Below are 16,028 nucleotides of genomic sequence, written 5' to 3'. Positions count from 1 at the left end.
ATACACTTTGTTATGATCGGAGGACTAGTTTATGTTAAACAGATTCTGGCCAGAGCTGCACTCTGACCAGGCCCGCTCCTCAGAGAAAACTCCGCCCCCTTTTCGGTATGTGAAAACATGAAATTAAAAGAGCCTGAAGTAGCGTTACAAAATAAGTATCACTACATAAGACACCATTGGGGGGAAAAAAGATAATGAAATAAATACATTCTAATATTACATAACAACTTTAGATCATATAAAGTTTTCAAATTGCAAATTTTCCGATTCACTCAGGACAGAGCTTAGACACCGTCATGCCTTTTTTTCTTTTTTAGTTCTATTTCCAAGATAATGGAAAGTCAGGCCTTTGTGTGGTCAGAAATCCCTGCTGAACATTGCATAGCTACCTGTCTCAGTTGACAACTTCACCTGCCTGGCTTTGGTATAGTTTTCTGCTTAACCATGAGTGGAAGGGGGAGGACAGAAAAGCAGGGAGCAGAGGCAGCTGATGCATATTTCATCAAGGCATTGTGGACACTGCAGATAGCCTGTGGAGCAATCCGAGGTGAAGGTGGGTGGACAGCACTCACAACCACATGTGAGTGCTCCCCCAGCCATCTCTTATTTGGGGGGGGGACTAAAATGTATTTTTCTTTTTTCTAGTTTCGGTACACGTTTATCATGGATGCAGTAATTGAAAAGGAATTTGTTGTCGGGTCCTAACATCATTTTGCCACGACTGTGCAGAGATTGTTTGTAAATGTCAAAAACCTCCCTCCAAAACATGACTTGGACATCAGTTATCGAGTTGCCAGAGGAGGAGAGAAAGATGAGTTTACAGGGGTGTTTTTTTTTTCTACATACAAACATAACACAGTAGCATAAGTGTTAGGCATAATTATTATTTTTTTCTTCAGCAACATAAAAAAGAACCTTTTTTAAAAAAAGAACCTCATGAGAACACTTCAAAGATGTCAATATGGTGGGGTTGTTTGGATTTACGCGTCCAACAGAATTTGTACAAGTCCAGGTTATTTCTTTATGTTTGCTCGTTGTCTAAAATCCTCTGAAACTCATCATCAACAAGAAACAAATCGGCACACCTAAATCTGCTCAAGGTTGTTGCTTTCCAAGCAAACCTGCCTCTTTAAAGAAAAAACATTTATACAATTTTAATTCAAAAAGATTCCAGAGACGTAGACCTTCCCTACCATACACCAGGAAGGCATCACACTCCATTCTCGACCTGATATTTAACGTTATACATAATAACGTCAAATATAATTTTACCTATTGATACCTGTGCATGCTAGCCTGGCTTAATGGACACACTGCTACTGTCTTATTTTAAAGCTTTGCCCCCAAACCACAGCTTTGGGAAAATAACCACCATTATACTTTATGATTGGGTCCTCAGAGGCTTCACATGTTGTCCTGTCCACCACATATAAACTCAGTCAGGTTGAGACTAGTGCAGGCAGCCACAGCTCAAATGGCTGAATGATAGAGGCAAGATATTCAAACACACAGTCAAGCCTTAAAGCATCCCTTAGAAACTTCCTTAAGTGCTCCTGATACAGCATTTCTGTTTCCCACAGTGGACAAAGTGGTCACAATGTGTTTTTATTTACTGCTTGCATGCCTCTTTGTACGTGCTGTTCAAAGCTCTCTATCTGTATGTGAACCTCTGGCATTTCTCAGCACAGGATAAGGGCAGCTGCATCTCTGTGCCACCGAGCGGCCGAGAGCCTGTGTGCCGGTCCGCAGACTCTGTCCACTGCTCCCCGGTGGGATTAGGATCGCTTTGTGAGATGTCGACAGGAGTTAATGAATATCTTCTTTCACAAAGCCCGGGTAATCCTCCCTACAAAATGCTCCCCTCATTGATAAGATCTACCGTCATACACGGAGGAAGACCACTGGCGTCCAGCTCTCAACTAAAGTGGGGATTTTTCACGCCTTGAAGCCTGAGCTGCTCTTTTATTTTTCTTCTTTTGAAACACTGATGAAATTGGGTGCACTTATTATTGGGGGATTTGTTACTGGTGGTGGCAATGAAACTGTCTACCTCCTGTCTAATCTACCCTCCAGCCTGTTTGCCCTGCTTTTGTCTTTTTATCACTGTTGCTCTCTCACAAGTTCTCCTTTGTTATCCCGCTGTACATTTTTGCTCTCCTCCTTTCTTCTCCGCTGCTCATCTCTGCCAAAGGATTGAACAAGTAATTTTCTATCAAATAATCCCTTTGTGGCATGAAAATTAGATTTTATTTTATTTTATGAAATTATATATATATATATATATATATATATATATATATATATATATATATATATATATATATAAACACCCCCAAAGGTGGTGTTTGGGGAACGCCAGAGCTAAGATCCTGTGGGACTTCCAGATCCAGACAGACAAAATGGTAATGGCGAACCAACCAGACATTGTCGTAGTGGATAAACAACAGAGGAAAGCCGTTGTGATAGATGTAGCAATACCAAGCGACTGCAACATCAGGAAAAAGGAGCACGAGAAACTAGAGAAATACCAGGGCCTCAGGGAGGAACTGGAGAGGGCCTGGAAGGTGAAGACCACAGTGGTGCCTGTGGTCATCGGGGCCCTCGGGGCAGTCACCCCCAAACTGGACCAATGGCTACAACAGATCCCAGGAACAACATCAGACATCTCAGTCCAGAAATGTGCAGTCCTTGGCACAGCCAAGATACTGCGCAGAACCCTCAAGCTCCCAGGCCTCTGGTAGAGGACCCGAGCTCAGAGGATAAGAACCACCCGCGGTGAGTGAGAAGGGAATTTTTTTTTTTTTATATATATATATAGAGACTTTCATTTGCGTTTTAAAACATTTTGCATGTTTTGATTTTTGTTCAGATTTGTACACAATTACTAAACAGCTTGTTTCTCAAAGATTTGGACCCCAACTCTGTTGGACAGCAGCCGTGCACAGCGTCGGCCCCCACCTGGAGACTAATTATAGATGTTCAAACAGAAACAATGTTGGGTGTCAAAGGGATTCAAAAGAAGTGACATGCCTGCAGGATTGTGATCAGAGTTGCTGGACACAAAGCTGTTTTTAGACGATGAAAGCCGATAATTGGGCACATTGTGTGGAAACTGCATGTTTGAGAAGATGAACAGCTGCAGACAAAAAAAAAGAGAGAGATGCACATATGTTGGAGATAAGAGTTGAATTGGCAATTAAAACATAAAAGAAAACATAGAACAACACTATTATTAATAATAAACACATTATGTTGCGTATCCATAGTAGTGGTAAAAAAAAAAGAGAAAAAGGTTCAATGATTTAAATGTATAAATGACCCAATCATTTCTAGGTTTTAGAATGATAAAGATAAACAACACTTATTCCACCATATTAAACAAAGATGAAGCAAACATGATACAATGTAGCCAATAAGGATCACATATTTCATCTTAGAACTTAAGGAGTTGATTATTATTTAAATTGTGACTGTGTCACTGTTATCTTCATCTCTTGTGCTCTATTTATTGTTCATTTCAGCTGTATGCTATGTTTAAGATTTGTATACCGGATTATATATGTGTTGTATCATTGTTTTGATAAATGTAGCCATTTTTGTTTTTGAAAATAAGGTCATATTAAACATATTTGTAACTTGTTCTGACAATATCAACCTTTAAGCAGGTATGAATCATTTTATCCCACATTTCTGCAATAAAAGCATTTTTATTGGTTTTATGTAATACTCTAATCATAAATGTCATGTTGTCATTAGCCATAACTGGAAAATTATATTTAAGAAAAATTTAAGCTTTTAAAAAAATCAACTACATGTTGTTACATAAAACTATTGACAAACCTTTAAGTGTGGTGATAATGGATATTTTGAATCTTGAAAATCAAGTGTAATTTTCTTCATGAACAGTTTTGAAAACAATTTTTCTTTCCATTTTGCACTTACACATGGCTTTGTATTGGTGTGGTACCAAAAGTCCCAATTAAAATACTCAAATATTTATGGTTTATTAAGTGGCAACATGTAAAAAGCTTTTACCTAGCAGTAAATTATTTTGCTAACATCTTTATATGATTGAACAATGTCAAAAATCCACTTTGTCTATTCCTGCTCAGATCAGCCATTAGCTCAGTCTTCAGGACATCTCATTTACATTTTTACCAAATGTTCAAGAGTTACCCACTGCTTGTAAGATGCTAGCTGCTGCTAGTACCTTAACAGAACATAAAAAAAATCACAAACCATTCCTTTAACCTTGTGAACTCAAGACACAATTTGGCATCAAAGTAGACCGGAGACGTTGATGGAATGGGAACCTGTGTTCGTATGACCTTCAACAGATTGTATGTGTGTGTGGGAGCACACACCTGGAGGTGGAGAGCTGGTATCACTGTAAGAAGGGTAGATGTGTGGAAAACTCGGAGCTCAAGAATAGCAAAAGTCACGTAACCTTGGTTCCCGAAGGCTGCAGCAGCCGAAGATAGACGGACGGACACCAGACACCTTCTCAGAGAAGCCATAGGTCCGTTCACTAAAGACATTTCACTTTGAATTTTAAACTCATCGCCTAGACCTTTTTATGTTCCACGTGAAATTATACACATATAAATATGTATATTTACATAATTGAATAATGCTTCCACAATAAATGAAATAAATGCAAAGTATGCTATTTTCTACCAATTACTATTTTCTACAAATTACCAGAAAAGTAAAATTGTGACGTCCTTGCATGTAAATTTACTTTGTGCTTACTTGTTCTTCATAAACACTCAACACAACAAAGTTGGGTGGTGACAAACTCTATTTATAGGTGCATCTTTACAATTGTCATGTCTTACCAAAACCTTGGGCATGTTTTTTTGGGGGTTTATATATATATATATATATATATATATATATATATATATATATATATATATATATATATATATATATATATATATATATATATATATATATATATATATATTAGTTTTTCAGAATATAACATACATAAATCATACATGAGAGTATGAAGCATATATATACATATGCACATATTCACAGAGACTTACATACACACGCAGGTATGCAACAAAATCCTGTATGAAAGCAGTACACTCTTATCAATCCAGTAATAAAAATAAAGACGTACAATAACCAAAAAAAAAAAGAAAGAAAGAAATAAAAATGTATAATAACAAGTCAGGAAAATTATACAAAGAGTTGATTACACTGCATTGAGTACAATTTCTGCTTAAGGATGGTATTATCTGTCCGTAAGGACATAGGTGGCATACTATGAAACTGGGCGAGTGTCGGGATCGACCTTGGATCGAGAAAGATAGTCCAAAACCAGCTGCCAGATACTACAGAACTTATTAGAGAGACCCACAACATCATATCGTAGCTTCTCCAAATGGAGAATCTCAGTAAAGTCGCTCAACCACATTTTAAACTGAGGAACCTTGTCAGTTTTCCAAAGTCTCAATATTACTTTTTTGGCTATTACCATTCCATACACCACCGTCGTAACCTTGGGCATGTTTTAAAAGAGCATCCTGTCAGACTCAGTGTGAGCTCCAGTAGATCGTTAAGCCCTGCCCATCTTTCATTTCACTTTATGGCTAATGTAAGAAGCAGACAATCAGCACTCCAGCACATTGATCCCAGGACTACACTCTGTCTTCTAAGCTTCATTTTGTCTGGGAATTTGCAGGCCTAGCAGAAATGAATGATCATAGCATCGACTAAATTGTAGTCATTGAGATTCTGTATCCTAAGTCTTTAGATAATGCAATTGGGCACCTTTTGGACTCCTTAAAGTCAATATAATGTTTCGTAGACATTCAGACTTGTCGGGTTAAACTCATCTAAAAGGTTGTGCAGGATGTGATTTTTTTTTATGCTCTAATCAAGAGGGCAAACATCTTTTTTTCCACGGTAGTAGCAGGCATTTGGATTGTTTTTGTCCATAATTCCCCTGATGTATAATTTGATAGTGTCTCCAGATTGAATAATGTGTTTTATTGAACATAAATTCAGTTCCATTGTTTTGACAAAGAAAGATGCATGACCACTCACCATTTTTTAGCACATAATCAGTAATGTGTAATTAGCGTAATCAATATTAGTGAAATAAATCCTCCCTGCGCGGGGCCTGTGGGCTCCCCAAGCAATAACAAGGTTAGGAAAACAACACAGCACTTAGCGGTTTCCCCACTGACACAGACAGGGAAAAAAACCAAAAAAACATTTTCATCTGTGCTGAACTTCAAAAGACTCCAGCATTAATCCTGCTTTAGTTTTCTGTGAGAAAAAGCGCTGCGTTTCTCAATAATTTCTGCACTATTTACACTGCGCTGCAGTGAACGCTTTCATCTCATCCGAAGTAGGACAAAACCTTGTCATATTTAAAACCAGTTGTCATCACTGTGTGCTTCCTGTCATTGCTGAAAACAGTGGGAGTGATCTGACTTGAGGATTGTCTGATCTGGCGTGGGCTGGTTTCCATCTGTCAGCGACTGCGAGTCAGAAAAAAATAAATAAATTCAGACCTCTCGCCTGTTGCATCCAGCGACAATTCATTGGCAATTTGATTCCAAACACCTCAGCACAAATTGCCTGCTGGCTTGTCGTTTCTCCTTCTGAATTCTGGCTTTTAAGATCCTGCAGGAATCTGCTTGGTTATAAAAGTAATTAGTTCCCATCCTTCTTGTTTTACTCTTGCTTGTCTTGTTCACTCTGTTTGCTTCTAACGCAGAATACTTAGACAAAAGAACGCTGAAAAAGTTAAGGCAGCAACTTTGGGAATTTATCTGTCGAATGCGTAGCAAGCGCTGGAAATATCCTGTTGAATTCACGTACGAAACCTAAAAGGAAAGACAAAACTCTGCATGCAGTTGACAGAACAGGATTAAGGAATGAGTTGCTCATACTTACACTGTCTGTCTTAGGAATGCCATATGTCTATAAAATTATTTTTTTGTTACTCTATAGTCTAATTTAATAGCGTCTACATTACTTGTGGAAAAAATCGTTTTCAACTTGGAACCATAAGGTATCCCATCCACCGTTAAAAAATTAAGTTCATTTTTGAAAAATGTAAGATTACTCGCGTTGCTCACTTGGCATCTTTCAGTTTAAGTTAAAGTGTAGTTTTCATACCTGTAAGATTTTCATACCTCATGTCTTCAGTTTTACTTAAATCACTAGAAAGTAGTAAATATAGTGCACTACATATTTACCATTACATTAATATTGGATGAGTGTAAAATTGCAGCAGTAAGCCACGCCAAAACTGTTCCCAAAGTAATGTACGACTTTCCCGCATTGGCGCTGGATCACATTGGTACTTAGCACTCCGACGAAGAGTTGCAAATTTGTCTCATTTATACATGTCTTATGTAACAAAAAGTGTTGCTGTTCTTGGAGTAGTCTCAGCCAAGAGCTGCTAAGGCATTCCGGAAAAAGACGTGTTATACCTTTATCTGGCAGCATGAGCCATAGACAGGTCACACTTCCTTCACACAAAACTGAGTGTAAAAAATAAAAAATAAAAAAGAACCTCTATCAGGCACCAAACTTACCATTTAGACTTAAAGATATCTGCTCAGCAGCCTGAGGAGAAAGTAGGAATATTTCTTTCAGGCATTGTTAAGATAGGGATAAAGTTTAAGAAATGTAGGCAAAAAATTTATGCACCTTCAAGATTTTTTGAGAAATCGTTTAGCCAGTTTAAAAATATTTGGAGTGGAGCATGTTAAATCTTCACCAAGGGATTACAAACTCCTAATGTGCTTTGAATGTAAACCTGAATATCACTGTATGACTTGATTAAATACAAAGAAAATTCCAATCCAAGATGGAAAAATGTCTTCTTGTTTCTAATTATATGTTATTTAGTATTTCATTTCAAAGCATTTCAACCGTCTTACTACATCCGAAACCTGCAAACCCCTTTTAATATGTGGTTCAGTAGGGTGCTTTACTGTAATTATTGTTTATAATGGAATTACACATGAAGTAAAACATCTTTATCGCAGAAGAGACTATCAGGTCTGATCCCAGCTGAGTTGCTGCCTGTGTGCTTGTTGGAGCTGAAGTAATAACACAAATACTATTTCAGTGCCCACCTACACATAATGCACAAATTCAATTATAAACACCTTAGAAAGCTCCTACGGCCCCACATGAAAAGAGATTAGTTTTATTAATTTTAGTTATGCTTTTGTTTTTGTAACAAGCCCAAAAATGGCTTTTGTCTGAAACAAAATTCAATTTTGGGAAGACAAATGCTATTTGTATGTGTAATATTAAATGAACAAGATAGGTATTTAGTTCAAATTAAAAGTACATTTTAAAAGTTGAAAATGTGTGCAGAAATTTATGAATGCTGCTTCTAAAATTGGTTTTGAATTTAAAGCTTATTTCCTGTTGTAATAAATTAAAGAGGAAGTCGAATTAGTTTTTCCTTTGATACACTTTAGCGTCACAGTCTGCATTGGCTCCTGAAGGCAAATAATTATATTCAGATACTTAGCATATGATACAGACAAGAACACAAACACACACAATATAGAGAACAATCAATATCAAGACGAAAAGGTCAAAACTGAGGGGGAGAGTATGCTAATTTAGTGTGCTTTTTTGGGGGGATGTGTGTGTGGACAGAATTTGTTTTCCTTGCTAAAAATGAGAAGTGTAGATTCACCAACAAAATCTTTGGACACTTTTTCACCCAATTTCATTAGTAGCTGCTTGTCTTTGTATAACCCTCTAGCTAAATTTAACTATAGGAGTCCAAAGTGAAAACAAAACTAACACCGCACAGATGGCCGAGACCGAAAGAAGAGAAATAGCTTTCAGCAGGTTGTCGACAGAGCCGTCATCATTCATTAACACGAACACAACCGAATGTACATATTCTCCAGCCATTTTCAATTTGTGAGTCGCTCTGGCCGGGGTGCAGTAGCAAAGGAGAAACACGGTTTTCTGCATTAAGGTCAGTCAGTTTAAACGATGCAGCACACAGGAGAACAGACTGCTGCAGTGATAGCTTAAAATCACGCTTGGCTTTTGTCTGTAAGTCAATGAAAAATGGGACATTTTGCAAAAATAAAATTACACACCACAATAAAATATAGGTAGGATGACTTGGGGAAGTTTAAATGAAGCTCTAATCCAGCGGCAGCCAGCATGACGTCTTTCAGTGAACTAAGCAATGAAGATGCAAAGATACTCCAACTACTTAAAAGTCTTTCTTCTGGGAGTATTTTTGGTACCTGGTAGGAGGAAAAAACACTATACCATATTGATGGAAAAGATATAAACAACTTAGAAGCATCGCATTACACTGCTGTACAGACTGACTTGATGCTGCTGCTTGTATTTGGCAAGATAACGAGTGCTGCTCACACACTAGACATTAAATTTTAAAACAAAGTGCTAAGTTTATGGAGGAGGATAACATATTTCTTTTTGTAATTTAGCACGCATGCGGCAGGAGTCACAAAGACAACATGATACGAGCCAAATTATTATCAAGTCATATAAAAAAGACCCGAAGCTAGCCTCCCAACTCCTGAACATGAAAATATTGTCAGCAGGAGTTTATAGCCGGTAGCTGCATGTGTGAAGACAATTTTTTTTTACATTAAGGTGATATATTGTGAGTACATGGCAACGCTTTCTAAAACTCAAAAGGGAGAAAAAGCATGGGAATGAATAAATATGCTCACATTCTAGACATGTGATGGATGGATGGATGGACGGACGGACGGACGGACGGACGGACGGACGGACGGACGGACGGACGGATCTCCTCAGAAATTGTTGAAAATTATTTTCAATGATAGAGTATACATATTGAGCTGAAACACCAATTCTAATCTATACATAGATTTCTTTTTCATATATTCTAGGGTTATGACATTAATGGCTTTCATGCCAAAAAACTATTCTTTTGAATAAGTTTATCTGGACTCTTTTAATTTGTTTTATCTCACATGTGGCATAAATAAATCTTTGGAAGACCAGAGGGAATGCTGGTTAATTCTGCCACAAATACTAAACTAAACTTTCTTAACTTTGCACTTTCCGCAGCCACGCACGCTGCACTATTTTATATTCCCCAATCACTGATTTATTATTCAAGAAACTGAGCTTTTCTTACTACACAAAAGCTTGCCTTCACACTACTAAGTCTATCCTTTCGGCTGCGCCACCAAAACCATCCTCTGTGCCACCTCTGCTCTCCAACTCTTTCACTTTTCCATCACTCCATCTCACTCCCCACCTCTATCTGTATGAAGCTGTTCCAGCGCGTGATCAAAGGCACAGTGTGCTTGAGTTCTTTCCTCCCTCTGTCAGAAGCACAGAGATGAGGGAAACAAAGGCCCCACAGTAGTCTGCCACAAATAACCTCTTCACAGCACAACGTTCACTCGCAGACACACAAAGCGTGCACGTACCGACAGAGCCCCTGGCGCTGGTAGGGAAAGTGAGGGTGACAGATCTGTCTGACGGCGCTGAGTCTATCCTGCCACTTGTTGGGTCTCTATAGTGATCCCCGGCATAAAAGGATGCAGCTTCTAATTATCTCCCATTCACAACCAACTGACACGACACTCGGAGAATGACTTGACTGAGAGGGGAGTTGACTGCCTGCTTTGTGGTGCAGAACGGCAGTTTAAAAATGTTTTGCAGCGCTAAATGACAGCACGCACTGCTGAGAATATATGGCTGCGTTCAGACCGGGAAGCAGTCCTGTCCTGTCTCCTGACAGCAGCTATTGTCGTCTGCTCACTACTTCCGTGTTATCAAGTGACCATTAAGGGTCACCGTGAATCACATTTTACTCTCCTGTCAGACAGGTTCTGCAGACGCCTTTTGTGTGAGGCGTTTAAAGCAGACGCACTTTGCTGAGTAAATGCAAAACAGGCAGGACGTTCTTCTGCACGTATTGGTCGTCGAGCAATTTTCTGTCTGTCTCTCACGCAAACACCCACCTGCGCTCCGCTTGCTCTTGACAAAATTGCCTAAAGTCCACTTTCTACTACAAATGGACAATGCTCTGCACTATGCAGTAGTTTTGCATTCATCTGCAGCCAAATTCAAGCTTTCAGATCAGAGAATCCAGCTGAAACCTCTGAAAAGGGAATGTGTGTTGGAAAGTGGGTTGGTATAACTTGTTCCAATTTGACTTCCCTCGCAAAGGAGCTAATAAGACCTCTGGGTCTGTGCATGAGGTGAACTCTAATGAGTCCTAGAGTATTCTGGTTGTAGCTTGTAAGAAAATGATGAAGGCTGTAGACTCTTTATGTCAAATAACCATCTTTTTATTTTTTTTTAATGAAAGGCATGTGAAATAAGAGTGGCTCAAATTCTAAACATCAGTCAAATCAAGAAGCAGCCAATTTACCACAGTTCTGGTCAGCCTATGGAAGTGTCACCAGAGGGGAGATTGTCAGAAATTGTGGCACTGCCACTCTATGCTCAATGTCTGTTGGGCACTGGGTAAACTTTGTGGCTTATTACCCTTTATTGGGGCGTTTTTTTTGGTGGATTCAGTGTGGAAGCAGCTTCTGGCTGTATAACGAGCTCGCCTGAAATCACAGCAACCAGCCTCATGGATGGGGTGCTGCTCGAACACGAACCATAGTATTCTCAGCATCACTGCCAGACACACTGGCATAACTGCAGAGTTATGCAGATCGACAGCATACTGACGGCTGCAAGTGACTTAACAGCCACAGAAAAAGGAGGCCAAAATAGCAGAAGATCTGTGCTGAAACTGTTCAGGAATAATAATAATAATAATAATAATAATAATAATAATAATAATAATAATAATAATAATAATAATAATAATAATAATAATAATAAAAAGCTACAGCATAAATGCGTTTTTTGCTGTAGAGCTTTTGACACTTGACACTCTTGTAGGTCTGGTTTCAATCACCTTGATCTTTTTACAGAAACATCACATCGCAGCTAAAGCATGTTGTACAGTCATTTATACACTTTGAGTGTTTTCAGGTTTCAAATTGCAAGGTTTCAGGTTTCAGGTTGCAAATAAAATCTTCTATGCACTTTACTGAGCTTTTATACAATCAACCAACATAATTTAATTGCACATTTCATAAGAGGGTACTAAATAATGTCACAAACAGGAAAATAGATCACCTCTGGGACAGGCCTACACACTACCTTCTTATGTCTGTTTTCTCAAAAATTTAAAGAGTGTGGCCCAAATAGCTGTGATTGTCCAACTTACATTGACATACTGGAGAAGCAGTAGAGTGGCAAAAACTAGCCTTTCGTTTTACGCTTTACTTCTTAGAAAGTTTGGATCTGATTTAACCCAGTTGCTAACATTTGACCTCAATGTATGCAATGCACCAGCTCCATCGCGAAGGAAGCTATGCTGTGAAGGGTATTGGGAATTGCCTGCAGTGTAAGCAACCCTGTGGAGTGGGGTCATGACATCTTTGTTCTGACAAAACACTATTTGTGATGAAAAAAGAAAAACCTCTGCACATCATCCTGAATGCCCATCCGCACCATGAAACATGGTAGTGGCAGCATCAACTGGGACAAGAAAGCAGGTCATAGTCCTGAAAGAAAACCTTTTATAGGCTGCAAAGGACTTGAGAAAGTTATTCTAACAAGACATTGACCCAAACCATGTAGCCAAACCAATGGTTTAGATCAAAGCATGAGTGGTTCAGTCTAGTTCCAGATATAAATTCAAATATAAATGTGTGGCACAACTTGGAAATTGGTGCTCTCTGTCCAGTCTGACTGAACAACCAAATACTGGCAGTCTTGTATGTCCAGTTAAAGGTGGTAGAAAACAATTTAGATTCTAGTGTGATGAATGTAAATGAATATCAAACCTTTCAAATTTTATTCTTACATAAAATGCATAAAAACTATGAGTAACTAAGCTTGACAATGATGTACCAAAATAATCTTTCATATAAAATACCAATAAAACGTATTAGAATCTGTGGCAGTGACATAAAAGAATATGAAAAAGCTATGAATAAATGTTCAAGGTATTGTAAAATATCCCTTATGTGATATTTTATTCTCTTTCTGTAAATCAGTACATCTGACTAACTTCCTCTACAGCAAAAGAAACTTTGAAATAATTACTTATGCACAACCAGCTGACCGTTCTTTAGAGATAGAGACGTTTTACGATTCTAGTTTCTATTTTATGCCTGCAGTGAACTTTGTAAATGGACAGAAAGCAGATTTTTTATGCCCCCCTCACTCTTCTTGTTTCACTTTTCTGACATCAACAGATGGGCCACCTTTTGTTTTAGCTCCAAATCTGCTTTTTGTCAAACTGTAAGCTGCTAGGAGCTACATTACCCAACACCACAAATTGTAGATTTAGCTCCATTAACCTTCTGAGATTTTTAAATGTTGTGAGTAAATTGTTTACACGCTGCGGACTGATCTCCTGTTTTGTTCATAACTGTTGTCATCTCGACCGTATCTATTTGAGCAGCTATTTGGAATCGTTTATAGATCTGGTTTGAACAGAGATTGTTTGCTTGGGTAGAAAGCAACGGCAGATAATGTTTAAAACTGAGTTAACTCAAATTAGACATCATTACACTTGTTCTTCTCATGGATTTTTATAAGCCCTGATGTTCATACGACCCTTGTGACCTTCCTAATGTTGTCGTAAAGTATGAGTTAATAACTAATAGCAGCAATCCTTGCAGCAGCTATTGAGAATTTGCAAAAGCGAAGAAGAATTTTGCCAATGATTGACTTGAAGATAACCAATGGAGCAGCCTGCAAAAGTGAGGAGATATGATGACTTCCAGTCAATGCAGATGGTTTAATGTCATTTATTCTAGAATAGGATCATTATAGGATTGCCCTTTTGACCGGGATTTGCTTTGCTGAATAGGAAAAAGATGACATACTATGATACAGGAAATGATTTCTTGATTTGATTTGAAAAAGTAAAGAACTAATTTGAGTTTGAAAGGACAGTGAACTATTGAGGCAGATTAAAAAAAATAAATAAATACTTGTTAGAGCTGATAATGCTGTGCCATCCAGGGAGGAGACATCAAAGAAAGGACAAATATGTACTGCAACATAATTATTCTAATACAGTAACTCCTCTGTTTTAAAGTGAAGGGTTGTGTTGCAAATAGTCATTACAAGACTCAAAAACGTTATGACTAGCAATTACACAAACATAATTAACAGCTATTAATCTAAACCTAAACAAACATGCGTGCCCACCAGCTGATATAATTTTAACTCTATCAAATGCTCTTTCTCTCTGCAAAGGCACCTAAGTGTTGAGATTTTGTGAATAACTAACTCAGCTTTTGGAAAGATTTGGAAAAGAAGAATGTCTGGATTGTATGCATTTTGACACACTATCTTGCAGAAGGACTAGCAAAGACCAGCAAATAAAAACAATACAAAATAATTTATTTTTTTGGTAACTACTGGGTGACTAAGTAAGAATTTATTTTTTACTAAATGTTTTAGACATTCTATTATAACAAAAAAAATCAATGTCAGTTATATCAAGAGCACAGTCTGTGAAACAGAAGATTGGTATTTAGATGTTTCATCAATCTTGGTCAGGACAGTAAAGTGTTTACGTCTATGTTTGAATAGGTATATTCAAGGCTGCTTTTTTCTGCATTTCTCAATGCTACAGCTGAAATGTAAGACTAATTGCCAACCATTATTTCTATGTTGTTTATCACATCATGTTTCACTTGCTCTACAATTTCATATCACCTGAAAGAAAAATTCTTAGAATCAATTGAGAAAAAGTGTTTTAAGTTTGGACAATAATATATACAGTAGATTCTTTAGCTGTTCAAGTGCATTTCTTTCAGCTTTAGAGAGCAAGTTCCTTCTATTTAGACCCTATTGCTGACATCATTTGGACAGTTCTTTGAAAGATTTTCAGACAATAGTAAAATCCAGTTTGTTTCAGTAATGAAAACTTCTAATTTTTAAAATAGAAAAAAAAATAGTGTGATTTTACTTTCTTTGAATACATTTGTATTTCTTATGAAGAAATATGTCGTTTCCATGTAAACCCAGTAAAAGCTTGAGAAATATCTAGAAAGTCATAGAAGAAAATAAAGTAAAACAGTATTTCCAGAATGAGGTTTGAATGAGGTTAGGATTGTGAGTGTAAACAACATATCTTGCTGTTTTTCTTCACTTCCCATAAATACTTTTTATACACCACGCTTATCTATTGCTAGAGAGCTTACGCAAAATACATTTCAGCTCATAATTAATTAGACTGTTTGAATGGACCTTGTTGTTGTCATAAACTAATTAGTACCAGAGTATTAAGGAGGCATTTAAACCAGTATTTTCCCACTCCACTTTAGAGGAACAGTAGCTAAAGTATTCCCCAACCACACACGTAAATTCATGTACATCAAAAAATATATGAGTATGCTGTATTGAACGTATTTTTTATTTTTTTTTTTTTATTTTAAAGCTCCTCAGACTAGCAGCAGCATTTAGCAAACATCTGGTAGAACTGTGTGTCTGCTGAGTTTAGCATGCACACTACTTCCTAGTACAACACCCCAAGAAACTTTGTTGAGAGGCTAAATGGAGAAATGTTGTGATAACACGCTGAAGGCGGAGTGTCAGAAAGAGCAGGAGCTTCTTAAAGAGACAGAGGCCAGTGTCAAGTTGTTAAATAGCAAAGTCAAACTTCTCTTCAGTATATCTTTAACAACTCTTTTAAGCATAGTTACTTGATTGTGCTACAAAATGGCAGTATGTGCTTGGAAAATACATAACGCTTAAGTCCTTATATGAACAATTTCAGCTCAAAAGTCCAAAACAGCCGTTCAGCAGTCCACAAGAACTATTGGGATAAGACATGGATTGTGTTAGTTTCTAAACCGTTGTTCTGCTTGGGAAGTGCAGTTTCGCCAAAGTTTGTTGACAGGATTTTTATTCAGCAGATGGCAAGCTGTTGTGTTTAAAATGACAAAGAATTACCAGCAGTAAACCTGCCACAG

The sequence above is a fragment of the Xiphophorus maculatus genome, chromosome 23 (assembly GCF_002775205.1).
Source record: "Xiphophorus maculatus strain JP 163 A chromosome 23, X_maculatus-5.0-male, whole genome shotgun sequence".
Classification (NCBI taxonomy): Eukaryota; Metazoa; Chordata; class Actinopteri; order Cyprinodontiformes; family Poeciliidae; genus Xiphophorus; species Xiphophorus maculatus.
Note: the sequence above shows the minus strand (reverse complement) of the source record.